Genomic DNA, 7906 nt, shown 5'->3' with positions numbered 1-7906 from the left:
GTATGCGGCAGTCCTGTGGGCAAAAATGCCTTGTGGATGCTAGAGGTCAGAGGAGAATGGGCCGACTGATTCAAGCTGATAGAAGAGCAACGTTGACTGAAATAACCACTCGTTACAACCGAGGTATGCAGCAAAGCATTTGTGAAGCCACAACACGCACAACCTTGAGGCGGATGGGCTACAACAGCAGAAGACCCCACCGGGTACCACTCATCTCCACTACAAATAGAAAAAAGAGGTTACAATTTGCACAAGCTCACCAAAATTGGACTGTTGAAGACTGAAAAAATGTTGCCTGGTCTGATGAGTCTCGATTTCTGTTGAGACATTCAAATGGTAGTCCGAATTTGGCGTAAACAGAATGAGAACATGTATCCATCCTCTGATGGCTACTTCCAGCAGGATAATGCACCATGTCACAAAGCTTGAATCATTTCAAATTGGTTTCTTGAACATGACAATGAGTTCACTGTACTAAAATGGCCCCCGCAGTCACCAGATCTCAACCCAATAGAGCATCTTTGGGATGTGGTGGAACGGGAGCTTCGTGCCCTGGATGTGCATCCCTCAAATCTCCATCAACTGCAAGATGCTATCCTATCAATATGGGCCAACATTTCTAAAGAATGCTATCAGCACCTTGTTGAATCAATGCCACGTAGAATTAAGGCAGTTCTGAAGGCAAAAGGGGGTCCAACACCATATTAGTATGGTGTTCCTAATAATTCTTTAGGTGAGTGTATATGAGTTCCAATAAAGTTGCATAGGGAGGGGGAGGTTCTAACAAGCCTCCCAGGGCTGACTCCACCCTGCATACAGTACAGAGGAGGTCAGTGTGTGTGTGATGCATGAGGACAAAGCTGCACCCCAGCAGCCATCTTGGAGAGTTACAAAAACTCCAAAGTTAGTTCCATGTACCAGCCCTTAGAAGGGAAAGATTACAGAAGAACCAGGCAACTCAGAGAGAAAGTGAGAATCTTGGCAAAGGAAGGTAACTGTCGTTTATCAGGCTCTAGTCTCCTTTGCATTATGTGGAGAGATTCTAAGCTACAAGGTGCCCACCATAACCAAGGACAGAAAGGCCATCTATCAGAATATAGTATTCCTAGAGGGGATACAGAAGTATGTTATTATATAGTACAGCAGAGACAGTGCATCCCTCGAGCCTGGAGAAACAAGGGAGAAAGATTGTTTGTTATAGAAAACTGCCCTTTATGCAACTTCTGGGAACTAATCTAAATCACTGTAAAAGCTGTCTTTCTGTAAATGACTTTTGCATACATTGATTACCTTTGGATCAGCTTCAGTAAAGTACTGTAAGTTTGTTAAGAAACTTGGTCTCCTTATTCCACTTCATCTCCTAATTGCACTTCAAGGTGCTGGTGTCATGAACACAGGGGCCCAGCCACCAAAGCACCCTAAGCATACCCATTACCATCAAGGGCACCTCAACTTCCATCTGGCAGGTTTTCCCTGCAATAGAGAGTGCCCCGGAGAATTTAGTGCTGTCTTCCTCATCACTGCACGCCGACCTAGGGAGCTGCAAAACCGTAAGTACGACTACTACCCCCATCTGCCCACCGTGCACTCACATACTGCCCCTGCAGTCCGGTCCGCTGCACATCCTGTTGCTAAGGACGCTGTCTCATCACCAGGGAATGTTTCTTAGAAGCGTGTCACTCCTGGCTAAGTTGCGCTGAAGCTGGAGATCTCGCAACTGGAGCCCGGACAGGTTGTGAAATCCATGATAAATGGTTCTGATGGGACGGTATTTTGTACAATGTTATTGCTGACCCCAGCTTCAGTTAATTTGGACCCCCCCTACAAGATGGAGCCACCTTTTCCAGGGTCACTTTAAGTTCCCATTCCACCCTGCTTCCTATAGAACCCCTATATTTTATTTCTTACTGAAATTGCACGTCAATCACCAACCCCCAGGTTGGCCCATTATCCCATTATCTCGGAAATTGGGTCCATTATTTTGTGTCTATCTCATTTTGTAGATTTGTACTTATAAAAATATGTAGTGGAACTCCCTTCCCACCTCAGGAATTCTACACGCCTCTTCTTTTCTTACATTAGACATTACCTCCCTCTACTCTGACCTCCAACTGGAATTCCTTATTAAAGCAATTTGAAGGCTGTATTTATAAATTGGGGCTGGGTGATGGCCATGTTTTGCCCTTAGTTATGCTAACTTGTTTATGGGGTGTTTGAGTGCCTCTTCATTGCACAGTACCTGCGCTTCCTCCATTTCACTGGCTTGAGCAAATGTTTCATCGACAATCTGTTTTTTATATGGCTGGGGACTGAGAATGAGGCCATGGAGTTTGTTCACCACTTTAATGATAATAATTTGGCAAAGACACCAGCTACCTTCAATTAGTTGTCATCGACCAAATTCTGGTGTCTCATTCATCTAGACTAAAAACATTAGAAAACAGAGAATCCTTTTGTATTTTTAAACCTAATGCATCATTCCCTGATGGCCCTAAATAGACCATTGAGACAGTTAAACAACAGTGTTTGGTGTATTTATATCATACAATATAATTATAACCTTCTCTGCCGATATCATTTAGTTATTCTGTTATTTCTTTTCTATATGTAGGTCCATCTGATGTGATACCTTCATATCCACTAATGGGTCTTTGCCCAATAACGGGTTACTCTACTTACCACAATCCGAAGGCTTTTCTTCATATTCACCGTAATACAACTCCACTTCATTCCTCTTTTGGCGCATTGCTGCTCTGCACCTTGCATGTGCCATTGCTGTGTCTGTTAAAGGGGTTGTCTCATCATGGACAATGGGGGCATATCGCTAGGATATGCCCCCATTGTCTTATAGGTGCGGGTCCCACTGCTGGAACCTATATCGAGAACGGAGCCCCGCAAGTGAAGGAGGGCGCACTATTTTCTATGGGGCCGGTGAAAATAGTCGAGCGCTGGCGGGGGCCGGTCATGCGCGTTACACTCCCATTCACTTTTATGGGGAGCCGGCTTGGTGGTGGCCGGACCGGAGTCCTCCAGCCACCACCTTGCGGGACTCCGTTCTCGATATAGGTGCGGGTCCCAGCAGCGGGACCCGCATCTATAAGACAATGGGGGCATATCCTAGCGATATACCCCCATTGTTCATGATGAGACAAGCCCTTAAAGCCAGAGTGAAAGGGAAACAGTGATTAGAAATAGGTAGCACTGTTTCCCTTTCACTCTGGCTTTTTGGGATTTCCCTCAGTATATTCTAGGTAACGTTTGTGATGTCGCTTCCTGTCCTTTAATACTCATATATTTCAGCCTAGCTTATTTTAATCATTTCATTATTTTTAGCATAGCTGTCTTAATACTGGGATCATCTTCAATTTCCTTTACATACTGTACTTTTCTTGCATCATGTATTTATCAGTGCTTTACACATTACAAACCAATTAGGTAATTTCCGGGTCATCATTGTGTATATACAGTATATACCTTGTACCTACCGTGAGGAAGCAGCCTGATGACGACGGCGGACCACTGATCAAACACATAGCTAATTGTCATGTTTTTATTTCATTTTTGATAAAACATTTTATACCAGTCCCTGGTTTCTCTGTACGGTGACAGCAGTGTGTTTACTATCTCTGTTCTGTGACATCTCTGTGTTTACTATCTCTGTACTGTGACATCACTGTTTTTAGTGTCTCTGTACTGTGACATAAGTGTGTTTATTATGTCTGTACTTTGACATCACTGTTTAGTATCTCTGTACTGTGGCATCATTGTGTTTACTATCTCTGTACTGTGAAATCACTGTTTAGTATCTCTATACTGTGACATCACTGTGTTTACTATTTCTGTACTCTGATGTCACTGCTTTCAGTATCTCTATACTGTGATATCACTGTGTTTACTATTTCTGTACTGTGACGTCACTGCTTTCAGTATCTCTGTAATGTGAGCCTATTATCTTGGTACTGTAACATCAATGGGGCAGATTTATTGCAGTAGTTGTGTCTAATTTTTAACTTGTGGCAAATTTTCAGCACATGTTTTATTGGCTGGCATTTATTATGCAGAAGAGTCATTTAAGGACAGTCATTTGTGGCACACTCTCCATGTTGGTTATTATTCTTAGAATACTTATGGAGTGTGCCAGATTTAATAATGGCATGCACAAAGTTTATTGGCACAAAATACTCATCTAAAGTGGAGATACAAAGAAAAGTATAACTTGTGCCAAGATGTGCCAAATCTATTAAACATCTTATACCTTGGTGATATATTTAGCACATCTTTAACCTAGTTCCTCTAGCTTTATTTAAAGGGAACCTGTCACCTAGAAAATGCATATTAAACCGCCAACAGTACCTTATTGCAGCCTGTAGCATGATTATAAAGGTGTCTGTGTCTTTTCTGTACAATGCGCCAAAAGTCTGAAAAAAGACTTTTATTCAATGGGCCACACTATGTAAACAATAGTTTTGAAGTCAAGGGGGCAGCGGCTTTCTCGCCTGAAGTCAAGCGTGCCTCGCACCCCTTGCCCGCCCCTTAGTATTTGATTGATAGGATGTCCAATTCCTTCACTGCTGGGCGCTTGAGTGTAGACCCGCGCATGCCCAGGCTCTGCAGGGACACAGCGCAAGCGCAAGAGTACATTTGAGCGTCCAGTGGTGAAGGAATTGGAATTCCTATTAATCAAACGCTAAGGGGCCGGAAAGAAACATAGAAACATAGAATGTGTCGGCAGATAAGAACCATTTGGCCCATCTAGTCTTCCCAATATACTGAATGCTATGAATAGCCCTATCTTATATGAAGGATGGCCTTATGCCTATCCCATGCATGCTTAAACTCCTTCACTGTATTTGCAGCTACCACTTCTGCAGGAAGGCTATTCCATGCATCCACTACTCTCTCAGTAAAGTAATACTTCCTGATATTACTTTTTAACCTTTGCCCCTCTAATTTAAAACTATGTCCTCTTGTAGCAGTTTTTCTTCTTTTAAATATTCTCTCCTCTTTTACCTTGTTGATTCCCTTTATGTATTTGAAAGTTTCTATCATATCCCCTCTGTCTCGTCTTTCTTCCAAGCTATACATGTTAAGGTCCTTTAATCTTTCCTGGTAAGTTTTATCCTGCAATCCATGTACTAGTTTAGTAGCTCTTCTCTGTATTCTCTCCAAAGTATCAATATCCTTCTGGAGATATTGTCTCCAGTACAGTTCTGCTCTTGGGTTTTTATGCCCCAGGTGCATTATCTTGCACTTATCAGCATAAAATTTTAGTTGCCAGATTTTTTACCATTCCTCTAGTTTTCCTAAATCCTTTTCCATTCGGTGTATCCCTCCAGGAACATCAACCCTGTTACAAATCTTTGTGTCAACAGCAAAAAGACACACCTTACCATCGAGGCCTTCTGCAATTTCGCTGATAAAGATATTAAACAATATGGGTCCCAGAACAGATCCCTGAGGTACCCCACTGGTATCAAGACCATGGTCTGAATATACTCCATTGACTACAACCCTCTGTTGTCTGTCCCTCAGCCACTGCCTAATCAATTTAACAATATGGGAGTCCAAGCACAAAGACTGCAATTTATTGATAAGCCTTCTATGTGGGACAGTATCAAAAGCCTTACTAAAGTCTAGATAAGCGATGTCTACTGCACCTCCGCCATCTATTATTTTAGTCACCCAATCAAAAAAATCAATAAGATTAGTTTGACATGATCTCCCTGAAATAAACCCATACCGTTTTACATCTTTCAATCCATGGGATTTTAGATGTTCCACAACCCTCTCCTTAAAGAGGACCTTTCATTACGATAAAAAATCTAAACTAAGCATACAGACATGGAGAGCGGGGCCCAGGGATCTCCCTGCACTTACTATTATCCCTGGGCGCCGCTCCGTTCTCCCAGTATAGGCTCCGGTATCTTCAGATTTTAGGCTCAACCGGGAGGAGCCTGCTCTTGTTCTCCTGGGCGTCTCCTTCTCCCAGGCTGTAGCACTGGCCAATCGCAGCGCTCAGCTCATAGCCTGAGAGGTTTTTTTCTCCAGCCTAGGAGAAGGAGACGCCCATGAGAACAAGAGCAGGCTCCTCCCAGTTGAGCCGAAAATCTGAAGATACCGGAGCCTATACCGGGAGAACGGAGCGGCGCCCAGGGATAATAGTAAGTGCAGGGAGATCCCTGGGTGCCGCTCTCCATGTCAGCATACTTAGTTTAGATTTTTTATTGTAATGAAAGGTCCTCTTTAAGTATGGTTTCCATTAATTTCCCCACTATTGATGCCAGGCTTACTGGCCTATAGTTCCCCGATTCTTCCCTACTACCTTCCTTGTGAATGGGCACAACATTTGCTAATTTCCAATCTTCTGGGACCACTCCTGTTACCAATGATTGGTTAAATAAATCTGTTAATGGTTTTGCTAGTTCACCGCTAAGCTCTTTTAATAGCTTCGGGTGTATCCCATCAGGTCCCTGTGACTTATTTGTATTAATTTTAGACAGCTGACTTAGAACCTCTTTCTCTGTAAAGACACATGCATCAAAAGATTAATTAGTCTTCCTTCCTAACTGAGGTACTTTTCCTTCATTTTCCTTTGTAAAAACTGAACAGAAGTTTTCATTGAGGCTAGTTCTTTATCTTCTTCCATATACCTTCCTTCTTTTGTGTTTAATTTGTTAATTCCTTGTTTTAGTTTCCTTTTTTTATTTATGTATCTGAAGAATGTCTTATCGCCTTTTTTCACTGACTGAGCTAATTTCTCTTCTGCCTGTGCTTTAGAAGCTCTTATAACTTGTTTGGCCTCTCTCAGCCTTATCTTATAAATCTGCCTGTCATCCTCGTTTTTGTTTTGTTTTTATAATTACTACACAGTGGTCTCTTCCTTTTTTTGCCTTTACTGACAAGCCTAATGCAATTATCTGTTGCCTTCAATAGTGCCACTTTTAAGTAGTCCCATTTCTTCTGGACTCCATTGAAACTGTTCCAATCTGATAGGGACTCGTATACCACTAATCTAATTTTAGAAAAGTCAGTTTTTCTAAAATCTAAAACTTTTTTTTTTGTGTGGTGTGACTCAGTCAATGTACTTATAGTAAACCACACTGACTGGTGATCACTAGATCCCAAGCTTTCCCCTACAGTAATATCAGATACCAAATTCCCATTTGTGAATACTAAATCTAAAATGGCCTCCTTCTGGGTTGGCTCCTTAACTACTTGCTGTAGAGATAATCCCAGTAGGGAATTTAGAATATCTGTACTCCTGGCAGAACTAGCAATTTTGGTTTTCAAGTTTACATCAGGAAGATTAAAGTCTCCCATAATGATAACTTCCCCTTTCAATGTCATTTTAGCTATTTCCTCAACTAGTAGATCATCTAATTCTTTGACTTAGCTAGGTGGTCTATATGTCACACCTACACGAGTTACCTTATGATTATCAAGCTGCAAGGTAACCCAAACTGACTCTAAATTGGTCTTGCTAACTTGTATTAAATTAGATTTTATGCTATCTTTCACATACAGGGCCACCCCTCCCCCTTTATTGCCTTTTCTGTCTTTCCTATATAGAGAGAACCTTGGTATTGTTATATCCCAGTCATTACTCCCATTGAACCATGTCTCAGTAACAGTCACTAAATCTATATTCTCAGATGCCGTTATAGACTCAAGTTCATTGATCTTATTCCCTAAACTGTGAGCATTTGTAGACAAGACTCTGAGCTTGTCATTTCTTAAACTACGTGCTACTGGCATCTTCTGGCATTGTTCCGGGGGGGCAGTCGGACTGCTGGATTATCACTCTTTTGCCCCCCTTTCCTAGTTTAAATGCTTCTTAGCAAATACTTTGACCTGTTCACTGAGGAAATTTGTTCCCTTGAGAGAAAGATGCAAACCATCTTTCTTG

Source organism: Bufo bufo, chromosome 3 (assembly GCF_905171765.1).
Source record: "Bufo bufo chromosome 3, aBufBuf1.1, whole genome shotgun sequence".
NCBI lineage: Eukaryota > Metazoa > Chordata > Amphibia > Anura > Bufonidae > Bufo > Bufo bufo.
Note: the sequence above shows the minus strand (reverse complement) of the source record.